This window comes from Equus przewalskii, chromosome 7 (assembly GCF_037783145.1).
Source record: "Equus przewalskii isolate Varuska chromosome 7, EquPr2, whole genome shotgun sequence".
Lineage (NCBI taxonomy): Eukaryota > Metazoa > Chordata > Mammalia > Perissodactyla > Equidae > Equus > Equus przewalskii.
The window spans coordinates 3,634,021-3,649,895 of record NC_091837.1 but is presented as its reverse complement, the minus strand read 5'-3'; the positions used below and the strand labels follow the sequence as shown (position 1 = coordinate 3,649,895).

Below are 15,875 nucleotides of genomic sequence, written 5' to 3'. Positions count from 1 at the left end.
ATCACAATCCCTGACTTCAAAACATACTACAAAGCTACAGTAATCAAAACAGCATGGTACTGGTACAAAAACAGGTGCACAGATCAATGGAACAGAATTGAAAGCCCAGAAATAAAACCATATATCTATGGACAGCTTATCTTTGACAAAGGAGCTGAGGGCATACAATGGAGAAAAGAAAGTCTTTTCAACAAATGGTGCTGGGAAAACTCGAAAGCCACATGTAAAAGAATGAAAATTGACCATTCTTTTTCACCATTCACCAAAATAAACTCAAAATGGATCAAAGACCTAAAGGTGAGACCTGAAACCATAAGGCTTCTGGAAGAAAACGTAGGCAGTACACTCTTTGACATCAGTATTAAAAGGATCTGTTCGGACACCATGCCTTCTCAGAGAAGGGAAACAATAGAAAGAATAAACAAATGGGACTTCATCAGATTAAAGAGCTTCTTCAAGGCAAATGAAAACAGGATTGAAACAAAAAAACAACCCACTAACTGGGAAAAAATATTTGCAAGTCATATATCTGACAAAGGCTTAATATCCTTAACATATAAAGAACTCTCACAACTCAACAGCAAAACATCAAAAACCCAATCAAAAAATGGGCTGGAGACATGAACAGACATTTCTCCAAAGAAGGTATACTGATGGCCAATAGGCACATGAAAAGATGCTCATCATCGCTGATCATCAGGGAAATGCAAATCAAAACTACACTAAGATATCACCTTACACCCGTTAGAATGACAAAAATATCTAAAACTAATAGCAACAAATGTTGGAGAGGTTGCGGAGAAAAAGGAACCCTCATACACTGCTGGTGGGAATGCATACTGGTGCAGCCACTATGGAAAACAGTATGGAGATTCCTCAAAAAATTAAAAATAGAACAACCGTACGTTCCAGCCATCCCACTACTGGGTATTTATACAAAGAGCTTGAAGTCAGCAATCCCAAAAGTCCTAAGCACCCCAATGTTTATTGCAGCACTGTTTACAATAGCCAAGACGTGGAAGCAACCTAAGTGTCCAGCAACAGACAAATGGATAAAGAAGATGTGGTAATATATACAGTGGAATACTACTCAGCTGCAAAACAGAACAAAATGATTCCGTTTGCAATAACATAGATGGACCTTGAGAGAATTATGTTAAGTGAAATAAGCCAGCGAGAGAAGGATAATCTGTGTATGACTCCACTCATATGAGGAATTTAAAATTATGGACTAAGAACAGTTTAGTGGATACCAGGGGAAAGGTGGGGCAGGGGGTGGGCACAAAGGGTGAAGTGGTGCACCTACAACATGACTGACAAACATTAATGTACAACTGAAATTTCACAAGATTGTAACCTATCAATAACTCAATAAAAAAAAGAAATAAACATTTTAGACTCATGAAGAATTGAATCTTCCAGATTCCCAGTTTTAAAACTATAAACTTGTGAAGAGTCCATTTCACAGGCACTGAAGGGACTCTCCTCCTCGTGGTTGGAGTGGATTCCAGACGTGACAGACGCCTCAGGATACAACTGAAAAGAATCCACAGTGTTTGCAAAGGGCTCTTTGTTGACCCTGAATCCAACCCTAAATGCTCTATCAGACAACAGACACAAAGGCGGGTCAGCACAGCCAGCAGGCAGAGAAACGAGGATCATGGGAAATTCAGTACTTTGCAGTGATGGTGCAGGGTGAGTGTCTGTTAAAATCTATCAGGGTTTAACGTACCTTCCACGAGTGAGCAAACACAAAGTGGTTCTGGATGTGTCACAAAGCTGTGCACCTGTTCGTGATGCCAATCTTTGTCCCCCCTCAGCTCATGTGACCATCACTGACCATAATACACTTTCCTGGGTGCACACTGCTCACCAGGGCCAAGGTGCCTGAGATGCTGGTGCCACAGAAGTCCCAGCTACTTAGCCAGTGACACCTCTAACCTGCACCTCCCCCGTTCTGTCCTGGCAGGTCAGGAGGACCCCCACCCACCCCAGCCCAGGGGCTCTCCAGTGACTTTCATGACACAGTCAAGGTTTAATGACTTTGGAGGCCTGGGGTCACCAAGCACGAATGCATAAAGAAGCTGCCCTGTATGTGCACAATGATCACATCAAGGAGCGTTCTTGACACTGAAAAGGAAGGACGTCGTTTCCAGAATAAAGGACAGACCATCCGAGGAAACAGCAGTTGCCAAGCTCCCCCTGACATGTGCATGCACATAATATACAAATAGTACTCACCCCACCTTTCTAAGGGGTTCCCTCCTCCCTAAATGGAGATATGAGAAACCTACCCCCAGGGGTGTGGTGAGAAATGAGCACAGGGAAAGTGTGAATCCAGCCCCAGCCCAGAGCGAGAAGGAAGACATGTCAGCTGCTTGATTCTCACACACACGTCTCCTCCAGGCCTTGATGTGCGCACTGCCCGCCGTCAGGGAAGACTGTCCCGGGCCAGCCTGGGGCAAAGCCTGGCCGTGGGGACCAAGCCTTGGAGAGGCCCAGGTGGGGACACCAGGTCACAACGCAGGGGCCCCATGACGTCATTAGTTCAAAGCAGCTGAGGTCCACTCTGCACACCCACCTGAGCACTGACCTACTTTGTACCAAGCACAGCGCTGGGCGGCCACGGTCGGGAGCAAGTCAGCTCCTGCCCCCCAGGAACGTCAGACCCAGGGAAACAAGAACCAATGATGGCCTCGGACATCCAATGATCACTGATCTAGTGCTTCTTGTAGAGATTTACATAGAAACATAGAGAAGCAGGGCATTTGAAACACAGTCAACAGAAACTGGGGAAAAAAACATAAAATGAATCATCTAGCTAAATGAGTGTGGGGAAATCGTTTGCTTGTGGAAGTTTGGCAGGATGCTCGGGACCTGTGACGGCTGCTGGCTGAGTGTGAAGCAGAGGCAGCAGAACAGAACCACTCAGCGAGGGAGCCAAGCACATTGGGGGGAGACTCCACCCAGAGCGAGGTTGTCATCACTGGTCCGCAAATGACCTGTGGTAGAATCTGACCCTCCCCCAAAGTATCCCCCAAGGGGTCATTTTATTCATGGAGACCCACATGAGCACCGTGTGCTTCAAGCTCTGGAACAGCAGGACATCAACTGGCCCACACATACCAGGCCAGCCTTGGTCCTCTACCCAGCAGGTGCCCTGGTGCCAACAGCGAGCCCACCCTGATCTGCCTGAAGCCGATGGTGATGGTAGCAGCAGAGGTGAAAACTTTAATGAGTGACGGGGCAGGAGATGACGTCCAGCAGGAACCCCAGCCAGCCAGGAGGAAATACTGAGTGGTCACAGGTCTGCCTGGTCCCAGAGGACATGCGTGGAAACGGGCTGGGAGATGGGGTGTGGGTGGGACTGGGGCTAAGGGCCAGTGGTGACACACCCTGTTTGGGCTGGTTTGTAGAGCAGGAAAGGAAGGCTGGGTTCTGAGGCTCTGGGCGCATCTCTAAGTGCCCTGGCCTCTCAGCAGAATAGGGGAGGGCTGAGGGCTGAGGGAACCTGTAACCCCCCGCCCCCCACCACACACACACACAGGGACAGCCCTCAGAATGCAAAGAAGGACATGCTGAGGGCAGGGGCAGCCCCAGGAGGCAGGTGCCTTGGGGCCCCAGGAAGAGCAGAACCGCAGCCCCCATCACGGCAGGAAGGCCCGAGGGTCTTAGCCAAGGGCAGGAGTCCCACAGGAAGGCCAGCAGCACAGCACAGGCGGGCTCACGGGAGGTGTAGGAGGAGACCAGGAGGGACATGATGGCCGTGGGGCCAGAGTCACATCCCGGGAGGTGCCAGGAAGACCTACACGAAGCACCCATGAAGGCAGAGTAGAGGCCAGACTGTTGGGGAGAGAAAGCGATGAGCCCCCAGGAGGCACATGGCACGCCCATGGCATCCCTGGTGTAGACATCTGAGCACAGGGGTCTGTGTATCCATTGGGTATGTTTGGCACACCAGCACACACAGGCAGGGTAACCGCTCACCCTCTATCACCCACGAGTGTGACCTGCAGTGACCAGGGGACCTCTTTTCTCCCCGTACCCATCTGGTACCACCTGGGTGCCACCCGAGGGAGCACAAAGGCCTGTGTGCCTCTGTGTGTGTGTGTGAGTCTGAGGAAGCGTTCTTAAGGCCACGGTGAGCCATCCCACTGGCCCTATCACACAAACTAGAAGTAGCTCGGTGCCTGTGTGATAAGGGTAACAAGAGCAGGTACAGGGACATGTGTCTGCCCAAAGGCACTCACATGCTCTAGATTGTAAACCAAGGATTCTTGTGTCCCATGGGGTTGGAGCCCTGGGTGCCCCACTGTCTGGAGGGGATACTATGCATTTCTCCTCGGCTTCTGGGTGGGCGCTGAGACCTGGAGTGGGGTCAGGCCGTGGGCGTGGCATGCAGCGTGCAGCAAGGGCAGACATGTCATCTGGGGCAGGAGTCAGGCCCCTCAGCACAGGTGGGTGACTGGGGAGTGACCTTGAGCCCAACCTAGAACCTGGCCATTAAGTCCATCTTCAGCCACAGCACAGAGTCCTGGGACAGCCAGGCCAGGATGGGCAGCCTCCTCTGCACGGCAGCAGGGGGGCAGCAGAGGGCTGGTTGGGCCATGAAGGCTCCTGAGGCCAGTGCCTTCACAGAAGAGCCCATGCCTGGGGTAGCAGGAGGGTCGACACAGAGCAGCAGTCAGGGTCCCAGCTTCAGAGAACCCAGCAATAGGGTGGGGGTCCAGGGCATCAGCAAAGGCACAATCTGTCTCCCCTCCAGGGGGTCTGACCCAGATGGGTTAAATGCTCCCTTGCTGGTCTGAGAGGAAGCCAACAAGCTGTGCAGAGGGGCCTACACCAAGGTGGGCCGTCCCCTCCCCTGCTCACTGCTCTCCCCGAATCCCCCTGCCCAAACCCTGGGCGCCTTCTCTCCCTGCATCAGTGCTGGCCCGGAAGAACACGGTAAAGGATTTCTCAGTGAGAAGCTGAAACATTCATTAGACTCAGTGTTTCTCCTCCCAGAGAATTTGTTTCCTTTTTTTTCCTCCCCAGGGAATTTAACGGGGAGCAGCACAGAGACAAGCAGGGTCCAGGGGGCACCCTTTTCTGGCTGGCAGGGAGTGGGTGGGGCACTGGCTCCCTGAGGCCTGGAGACTTCCCAGGTGCGCACCACTCCACCCACTGAGGGGGACGGCAGTGCGGGAGGGGGATCTCCCATCCTGAGGCCACGTCTTACCCAACCCCTACCTGTGGCATCGCATCCCTAAAGAGGCCCCAGGGATTCTAGCCATTTCTGGGACAAGGCCAGATTCCCCTGCATCAATTCAGGGTGCACAGCATCCTCTAGGATCCTGCATGTAGAGCCAGCCCCAGACCACCCCTCACCCCAGCCCCTGGAGCCTGCTCCAGGCAGAACCCAGCCCCCAGCTCCTAAGCTGCTTGCTCTGAACCCTGGGGTCAAAGGGTGGGGACCCCACACCAGCTGACAGTCGATGGCCTGCTGGCCCAACAAGGCTGAGGGCAGCGGGGACACAAGTGGGAACTCAGTGGGTGTGGAATGGGGGTCCCCAATGGAGGTGCCTGCACCCTCAGATCCCACACTTCCCCTCACGTCCACCACGCCCCGGTGACCCTGGTTATTCCCAGCAGCTCATCCACCCAGTCCAGGAGGCTGGAGGAGGGCACGGGAGAGGGAGAGCCCCCAGTGCCTCTGCTGCAGGGGACCCCTCCCTGGTCTCCCCCAGGGGTGCCCCCACCTCCCCCACCCCCACCCAAGTGGTCCAACTGTGGGCTGGGGCTCTGCCCATCCACCCATGAGCCCTACTCCACTGCTCTGTGTGACAGAGAGCAGATCACTCACCTCTGTGCGCCACGGTCTCATCCTCTGTCACATGGGGTCACAGTAATACCTCGTCATGGGATTGTCACGGGATTAGCCAAGTTAACGCTTTCTATGTACAGCATGCAGCAGGGTGCCTGGCACGCGCCCTCCCACTGTTAACTGCTGTTACTATGTTGTCCCAGGAGTTCGAGTGACCATGAGAGCTGCCATTGAAGGCACTTACTCTGGTTTTATTGTGCTAAGAGATATATAATGTAAAATGTACCATTTTAAGCATTTATTTATTTATTTACTTATTTATTGATGTGACATTGGTTTATAACATTATATAAATTTCAGGTGTACATCATTATATTTCGATTTCTGTGTAGATTACATCATGTTCACCACGCAAAGACTAATTACCATCCACCCATCACCACACACATGTGCATAACCACCCCTTTCGCCCTCCTCCCTCCCCCTCCCCTCTGAGAACCAGCAATCCAATCTCTGTTTCTATGTGTTTGTTTATTGTTTATATTTTCTACTTATGAGTGAGGTCATACAGTATTTCACTTTCTCCCTCTGACTAATTTCACTTAGTATAGTACCCTCAAGGTCCATCCACGTTGTCACAAATGGCCAGATTTCATCCTTTCTTATGGCTGGGTAGTATTGCAGTGTGTATATATACCACATCTTTATCCATTTGTCCCTTGATGGGCACCTAGGTTGCTACCAAGTCTTGGCTATTGTGAATAATGCTGCAATGAACATAGGGGTGTATGTATCTTTATGCATTTGCGTTTTCAAGTTCTTTGGATAAATACCCAGCAGTGGGATAGCTGGATCATACGGTAGATATATTCTTAATTTTTTGAGGATACTCCATACTACTTTCCATAGTGGCTGCACCAGTTTGCACTCATGCCAGCAGTGTATGAGGGTGCCCTTCTCTCCACATCCTCTCCAACACTTGTTTCCTGTCTTCTTAATTATAGCCATTCTGACCGGAGGGAGGTGATGCCTCATTGGAGTTTTGATTTGCATTTCCCTGATAGTTAATGATGTTGAGCATCCTTCAATGTGCCTGTTGGCCATCTGTCTATCTTCTTTTGGAGAAATGTCTGTTCAGATCTTTTGCCCATTTTTTAATTGGGTTGTTGGTTTTTTTGTTGCTGAGCTGTATGAGTTCTTTGTATATTTTGGATATTAACCCCTTATCTGATATACGGTTTGCAAATATCTTCTCCCAATTGTTAGGTTGTCTTTTCATTTTGTTGATGGTTTCCTTTGCTGTGCAGAAGCTTTTTAGTTTGATGAAGTCCCATTTGTTTATTTTTTCTATTGTTGCCCTTGCCTGGTCAGACATGGTACTTGAAAATATGCTGCTGAGACCGATGTCAAAGAGCATACTGGCTATGTTTTCTTCTAGAAGTTTCATGGTTTCAGGTCTTACATTCAAGTGTTTAATCCATTTAGAGTTAATTTTTGTGTCTGGTGTAAGATAATGTTCCACTTTCATTCTTCTGCATGCGTCTGTCCAGTTTTCCCACACAATCTATTGACAAGCCTTTCCTTTCTCCAGTGTGTGTTCTTGGTTCCTTTGTTGAAAGTTAGCTGTCCACAGATGTGTGGGTTTATTTCTGGGTATTTAAGCATTTTTAAGAGTACGGTTCAGTGGCATTAAGTACATTCACCTTGTTGTGCAGCCGTCACCACCATCCGTCTCCAGAACGTGCTAATCATCCAGAGTGAAGCTCTGTCCCCATTAGACACTAACCCTGTGCCCCTCCCCAGCCCCCGGACCCTCCATTCTACTTTCTGTGTGTGAGTCTCACTGCTCTAGGTCCCTCGCAGAAGCAGAATCATACGGTACTTGTCCCTTTGTGACTGTGACTTCACTCAGCATAATGTCCCCATGGTTCATCTACATCATAGCCCATGACAGTACTTCATTCTTTCTCAGACTGAATGGTACTCCAGCGTGTTCATACAGCACATTTGTTTATCCTTTCATCCATCAATGGACACTGGGCTGCGTCCATCTCTTGGCTGCTGGACTCATGCTGCCATGAACCTGGATGTACCCGGGCCCTAGAGTGATGTGTTCTCTCACAACATCACCTTACAGTGAGCAGGTGCTGTGTCCCCATCTGAGAGGCCGGGTAGGAGGCCTCCGTGCAGAGGGGACTGAGGCCTGTGCACAGACGCTTCCTGAAAGGTCCATCAGGCAGCTGTGGACATGCTCCCATCTGGGTGGGGCCGCAGGGACACAGAGGGGCTTTTCCATCTCACCTGATGTCTTTCTGGTCTGTCTGAGTGTGTGACATGTGCCACGATCCCTCACACACTAGAGAAGAGCTGGTGAATTAAAGGAGGTTGCTGCTGTCATTTTCAGTGTGCAACGTGTGCTCATTACAGAAACGTTGGGAAGAGCAGAGAAGCAGAAAGAAGAAAACAAAAGCCCCCAGATTCGGTGTGCGTCCTCCCAGTCTACTGTGTTTCCTGCTGATGTCCCAGGGGAGGGACCCGGGGGCCTGTGGGGCGAGGAGGCAGAGGCAGGGCAGACCTCCCTGGGTGCCGGCCACCTGAGGTCCGCACCAGGGCCCAGATGAGTGCCCCTGGCAGCTATGTGGCACCCCCTCCCCCGCTCCCTGCTGGCAGCATCAGAGCAGAGCAGAGGGCCAGCACCAGGAGCTCCAGCACCTTGCCTCCTCGGGCAGGTGCAGAGTCTGACGCTGCAGCTCGGCAGGGTTGGCAGTCCCACAGTGGGGGCTTCGTGCCGCCGTGGGGACAGGCCAGCACCTTCCCTCCCTGCCCCAAAGGGAGGAGGACTGGTCTGGAGCCAACCTCAGCCCCATGCCGCCTGCTCTGAGCACTTGTCCCCAGGCCCCGGGCCTCCTGACTGGGCCATGGGTCCATGAGGACAAGGGCCTGGGCTGGCCTTGCAGAAGCCACAGCCAGGTGCAGGGGTTGGGCAGCAGAGAAGGGAGTCAAGGACAGTGGGAGACAGCAGGAGCTCTGCACAGGCCTGTCTCCCACCTCCAAGCATCCCCGGGAGGAAGCACGTGGGGCCAGAGACGGCGTCCCCGATGGACTTGGCATCAGGAGAACGGCTCTGTCCTCCAGGTGGGGCGGACTCACTGGAATTAAGCTGCTGTTCAGAACTCCTGCAGACTCGGGATGATGGGGCAATGAGGGCTGTGTCCCCTCCCCTCCCTCACATGGCCGGACCTCTGGGCAATTAACACGGGACACACTGCCCAGAATCCCACACTGGGGATTCTTGGAGTCCCCAGATGATGGAGTTGGGATGGGGGAGAAGGTTCCAGATTCTCTTAATCTGGTCAGAGGATGAGGGGACCTGGAGAAACTGAGGCAGTGGGGTCACGGGAGACTTTCAGTTCCAGGGGAGGAGGCCAAGCCCAGAGGGCTGTTCCTTCCTGAGGACTGGGGCTCCTGGGGTCTAAAGGCAGGTGGTATGTCAGTCAGCTGACCTCAGCACTCCAGCCCCTGCTCGCTGTGCAGGCCTGTCATTCTCTGTGTCACCTTCCATGGCCCCCAGCACTGCAGACACCCAGCCCAGTGCAGGACCTTCTGTGAGAAGTGTGACCTCAGGGAACATGGCCTGGGCGGACCCAGTCTGGACCCCAGACCTACGACCTGTGGAACATGCTGAGAGGATGGCCCCTCCCATGTTTCCTAGATGCCCCCCTCTTTCTTCCCCCACCCCTTAAATCTGGGTCTGTGGGCTCACAGGCCTGGCCTCAGATGTGTGGCTTTAGTGTCTAAGAAGAGACCCTCTGACTCACTGGATCTGGGTCCCTATCATGGGGCTGGTGGAGAGAAGGTGAGGACATGGAATTTTGACGTCCAGAAGCGTGGAGGTTCCGGGCGAATCCACCCACAAGAAGGACGATGATCTCAGGCTTCATGAGGAGGGCCGGTGCCTCTGCCTCCTGCCCCAGTTCAAGGGCGGCACCCGCCCTGGTCCCCGACCTACCTGCTTGAACGTTGACTCCCACCCAACTGCCCCCCAGGTGCCTTACTTCATCGCTGACACCCCAGCATCCTGAGCTGACCTGGCCACTCAGGACACCACCATCAGGCAGAGGGACCAAGGTGGGTCCAAGGAGCCCGGATGGTAGGGTGGGCCGCGGCTTGGGCCCCATGCTGGGCCGGCAGTCTGAAATCATGGCATCAGCAGGCTGGGTTCCCTCTGAGCCTCTAGGCTCTTCCTGCCTCCTCCAGCTTCTGCTGGCCCCAGACATCCCTTGTGAAATGGCTGCCCCACTCCAGGCTCTGCCTCCAGTGTCACAGGGCTTCTCTGTGTCTTCTGCTCTGTGTCTGCGTCTCTCCTCTTCTTATAAGGACATGTCACTGGATTTAAGGCCACCTGGATGCTTCAGGATGCTCTCACCTTGAGATCCTCGGCAACTTCATCTGTAAAGACTCTTTTTCCAAAGGTCACGTTCACAGGTTCTGGGGGGACATATCTTTTGGGGGATCACCATTCAACCCCCTACAGGAGGTGGGTGCCTTCCTCATTTCCCTGTTGGTGCCACTGGTTCACAGTGACCTGGGAAGGAGGTGGGGTGAGGGATCCTCTCTTCCAGCCCCTGCCCAAGGCTGTCCCTGGTAGCTCCATGGGCAGATGTGGGACTCCAGAAAACACAGAATCCAGAGGATGGCAGGTAGCAGCTGCACAGGGGTGGCACAGAAGAGCCAAGGGAGGGCCGGAGTCCCTGGAGGGGAGGGCTCAGGTGGAGCTGTGCAAGGCCTGTTCCAGGACGGGGTGCTGGTGGAGCGACCAGCTCCAGCCTGGGCTCTGAGCCCCCATCCACAGCATCTTCCTCCCTCCTGAGACGTGCGTCCCTTCCACCTCTGCCCCTTTGCTCAAGCCATTCTCCCTGCCTAGCATGCTCTCCCCTCTCCATCCCACCACCATCTTTGTCAAGAGTCCTCCTGCCTGGAGGCCCCTCCTCAGAGGGCCCGTGTCTCTTTTTCCTTGGACCACTGAGCAGTCAAGCTCCCCTCCCTGCTTAGCGTGGGTGTCCCAGTCTCCTGTGGCCATCGGACGAGCTCCTGCAGGACAGGGGTGGCCCCACTGCCTCCCTCCCATGCCCTTCAGGCCTCCATGGATCTTCCTGACACAGGCACCTGAGAGCCCAGGTCAGGAGAAGGCGGGCTGGGACAGAGGCCTGGGAGAGTCCTTCCTGAGCGCATTCTCACTCCTGGACATGCACTCACTCCACAGAGACTGGCCTTGGAGGGGGTCCAGCCACACCCATCACAAAATGGGGCCCATGCCCCGAAGCTCTGACATCCTCACAGAACAGAGTGCAGCCTTCAAGCTGGAGGAGACCCTACAGTTAGATGCTTACGGCCAGCCCATCCCACAGACAGGGACACTGAGGTCCAGCAGGAGGGGTTGGGGAGGGGCCAAGTCCACTGCCAGTCCTGAGGTGGCAGAGCCAGCCCCGGAGTCCAGGTCTGAGGCCTGCCCATGCCCAGCTCACAGCACATCCCAGGGACAGAGAGAGCCTGGGGCAGCCCTTCTGCAGGTGAGACCAGAGCCACGAGGACAAGGAGCATGGAGGGCCGGGCTAGGGGAACAAAAGAGGGCTTCCCTGAGGCAGTCATGTCCCCACTCCACCCCAAACTTGGCCTGTCTCAAGCCAACAGGTGGGCTCCCTTCCAAACCCGGCCTTCCCCAGGTCTCAGCACTAAAGCCTGGGGCTTCCACCTTTTGACCATCCGCTCCCTCTCTGTCACACACAAACCACTGCAGGCCACAGCCTCCCCTGCCCACTGATCCTTTGGCTGTTTACTGTCCTCACAGAGCCACAGGGATCTTGTTAAAGAGACAGTCGAGCATCACCTCTTCACAGAGGCTTCCCAGATCAGCCCATCTAGCATGGGGCCCACTACCAGATCCTCCACCCCAATGTGGCTGTTAATTCCATCAGCACACAGTCCTGTCTACACCAGCTCTCATGTTAGCACAGGCCTCTGACCAACTGTCTCCTTGGCTCCATCATGAGGGACAGCGTCTCTGTTGGCTGCTGTATCTCCAGCATCCAGAATGTGCCGCACACAGTTGCTGCTCAATAAACGATGGCTTTCATTACAGTTGCAGGGAGGCCGGGATGGAGGACACGATCTGCCCAATGAGATGACTGAGGTTGGTGCATGTGGGCAGCTCGATATCCAGGTTGTGCTGAAATATGTCATAGATGGCTTCCTAGTCCACCATGAAGGCACAATCAGTATGTTCTGGGGTCGTGTGGGTGGTCAGGATGGAATTGGAGGGCTCCACCAAGGCCATGGAAACCTGGGGGGCTGGGGAAATGGCAAGTCCGAGCTTGGACCTCTTGCCATAGTCCACCAAGAGGCGTTCCGTGAGCAGAGATGCAAACCCAGAGCCGGGGCTGCCCCCAGAGCTGTGGAAGATGAGGAAGCCCTGCAGCCCCACTCACAGACCCGCCTGAGAGAAAGCAGAGGACGGGAGCCAATGCGGGCAGAAGCCACAGCGCAACCTCCAACCAGCCCCGGTCACTTCTCCTCCTCTGCAGGATTATAGGATTCACACCCTCCACAGTGAACATGCATGGCTCTTAGAGGCAAAGCAGACAGACGGTAAAGACGTATGGATGCACTGCAGCCACACTGGAGGGTAAGACTGTGGACTCGTGATTAAGGCCTCGGTTTTGCCACAGTATCCTCCGGGTCACATTCCAAGGCCTACCCTCCTGTCCAAGACAGCATCCACAGGAAGCCTTCTTGGCACTCTTCTCATCTGTTTGCAGATCTGGTCCAGGACCAGGTCGACGATCTCCTTGCCGATGGGGCAATGGCCTCTAGCGTAATTATTGACTGCGTCTTCCTTCCCGGTGATCAGCTGCTCCGGGTGGAAGAGCTGCCTGTGGGTCCCTGTGCACACTTCATCTACAAAGAGGACACAGGTGTTGTGAGTCTTTAAGGCCTGTTGTTAACTCACCAGGGTGGACAGATCGGGACCGTCCCCTTCTACCAAGCACGTGCTGTTCCTTGTAGGTCAGCCGCGTCGGTGTGTCACAGGGAACGTCTCTGTGTAATACACAGACCACAACTGCACGTGATGGCTCTAGGACAGAGGAGTCAACTCGCGGGACAAATGCCAGTGTGACCGGTTCCCCAAGAAGGGAGGAGAGCTCTCACACCCGCACACAGGCAACTCTACACGTGCGTGTTTCTTCCATCCCTGTAGCTACAGCCAAGGGTGGAATTTCAAAATCCCTTACAGGCTAGACAGTCCCCAGCATGGCTGTTGCTGGGCAGTCCCATCAGGGCACCCTATGTGGCCTGGGTCTCATAGGCTTCAGGGTGACATTTGTCATCCCTGGTTGGCCCCTGAAAGGTGCTCTCTTTGCAGCTCTCCTCAGAAACTACCTCAGACTTCTAACGTGGGGGAACCCAACAAATGTTCTATACTGAGCTTTCTATGTCTAAGATGCTGGTCAAGACTCCTTCCCCAGCCTGAGGGAGCACACAGCACTAAGGAGGGACCAGTGCACGGGTGCCCTGCAGACAGGGTCTACACAACCACCTGCCTGGGGTCGAGGAGGCCACGAGTGACTCCACCCCCAGCCCATCTTAGTGCCGGCCAACCTCACAGCAGGTTTTTCTTGGTTAGGAGCCTGAGTCCCACGGACATTTCAGGCACTAACCTTCCAGTGTGTGACCTAACGTGACCATGGGCATACACTTGCAGGTCCGTCCCTTCTTCAGGGGGATCCAAAGGAGCACATGGGGGGCCTCAGCAAGGCTCTCCCACCCTCCCAGGACAGCCACCCCAAGTGTCCATGTACCTACGAACACGGTGGGCTCCAGGTCCACAAACACTGCTCTGGTCACATGCTTGCCAGCCCCAGTCTTGCTGAAGAACGTGTTGAACGAGTTATCCCCTCCACCGATGGTTTTGTCACTTGGCATCTGACCATCGAGTGAATTCCATGATCAAGGCAGTTCCATTCCCAGTAGGCATTGCCGATCTGAACCCCCGCAGGCCCTTGTGGGTAAAGATGCATTGGCTCTTCGAACCAGGACATAAAGGTAAGACTCTTGTCTTCAAGGCCATTGTCGTTCTATGACATGCAAATGGGACCCGATGTTATAAACTAATATTTGTAAAACAGTTTGGTGTCTACAGGTTTTCACAGACATTACATCCCATGACCTGCCATGATCACTTCATATCTGAACACCTGCCATCCAACATGGATAGAGACACACTTGAACTATGAACAGTAATACCGCCATTATGAACTCATCTTCCAAGTGATCAGTAAGTAATATAAAAATTGATATAAAATAAGCAGTCAAGAAATTTTGCTTCCACCTAAGGGTGGATTTCCCACCCTGTTTTAAGCAATGGCTTAAAATATCAGACAAAGGTATGAAATAATAGTTTCCGGTCACTGGCCAACAGGCAGCAGAGACAGTGATGGCTCAGAGCAGAGAAACAAAGTCAGTGTGTTCCTGCCCCAGAAGCCTGCTGGGGAGTTTCCTGGCTGCAGCAGAGGGAGAGAGACCCAAAGCCTAGGGATCCCCCCGAGTTGTGAAGAGAAGATTTGGGGTTCGGGGTGGCCAAGGCAGCTGGAAACCATGGAGCCAAGAATGGTGGGGGAGAAGGCTGCAGGGAAGACCCCTGTGCAGACCAGCGGGGGAAGTCCCACGGGGACCTCCGAAGCAGGGCCCAGTGAGGCCTACACTCCAGGCTGTTCAGAACCCACCTAAGCTGAAAAGCAAGCCTCAAAGGGTCACACTGTTCCCAGGTGTATTGATAGCATCCCCCAAAAAGCCTACACATAGCTAAAGGAACACCAAGATAATCTAGCACCCAAGAAGGTGAAATTCATAATGTCTGATATCCAATCTAACCTTACCAGGTATAGAAAAAAAATCCAGAAAATTTGACTCTATGAAGAGAAAAAGCCACCAATAAAAACAGACCCAGAAATGGCATAGATGATAGAATCAGTAGACAAGGACATTAAAGTAACTGTTATATATCCACATGCTCAGGAAGGTAGAGGAAAAATTAGCATGATAAGGGGAACATGTTTGCTCTTAAAAAGACATAAATCAAACTGCTAATGATAAAAAAGATAATGTCTGAAATGAAAAACACACTGCATGGTATTAACAGCAGATTATATACCACAGAAGACAAGACTTGAGGGTGATGAAAATGATCTGGAAACAGTGGTGCTGGTTATACAACACATGCATGTACTTAGTGTTACCGAATTATACACATGAAAATGGTTAAAGTGGTAAATTTTGTGTCCTGTATTTTATCACAGAAAAAGGAGATTCTCAGCAATAAAAGGAGCCATGTCGACATGGGCAACCACACGGATGAATCTCAAAATAATCACAGTGAGTGAAAGAATCCAAACCACAGCAACCAATGAACTCAGTGATCCCATTGACATAAAACTATAGGAAATACAGAAAGTAGATTGGTGGGAGGGCCAAGGGGCACAGGAGGGCTCACAAAGGGGCACAAGGGAACTTTGGGGTGATGGACATGTTCATTATCTCAATGGAGGTGATGGCTTCATGGGTTATCAATATGTTAATCACTGTTAACCCATGTGAAATTACATGCTTTAAATGAGTACTTTATTATTATGTCAATTATACCTCAATTAAACTGTAAAAAAAAAAAAGGCAGGATAAAGATTTTTCAGACATTGAAATACTGAGAGAATTAATCATCAGCAGAGCACGATGACAAGAGATGTGAAAGGAACCCCTCCAGCAGAGGGAAACAATCCTAGATGGACAGCTGGGACTACGCAAGGAACGCAGACAACACAACTGCTACATATGAGGCAAATATCAAAGACTTTCACCATATTTTAGAAACACAGTTGAATGTTAAAGCAAAAATAATGATTTACTGTGGGGTTAATAACTCATATAAAAGTAAAATATGACAATCAATAGCAGACGGCCAAGAAAGGGACACGGAAGTGGACTGTCGTGAAGTGGACAGCGTCACCTGAAGGCAGAC

General features: G+C 52.4%; 1 pseudogene; it reads right to left on the bottom strand.

Annotated features, from left to right (window-relative positions):
• Nucleotides 1–11,939: 11,939 nt before the first annotated feature.
• Nucleotides 11,940–13,786, bottom strand: LOC103545887 (tubulin alpha chain, testis-specific-like; annotated as a pseudogene).
• Between the last annotated feature and the right edge of the window lie 2,089 nt (nucleotides 13,787–15,875).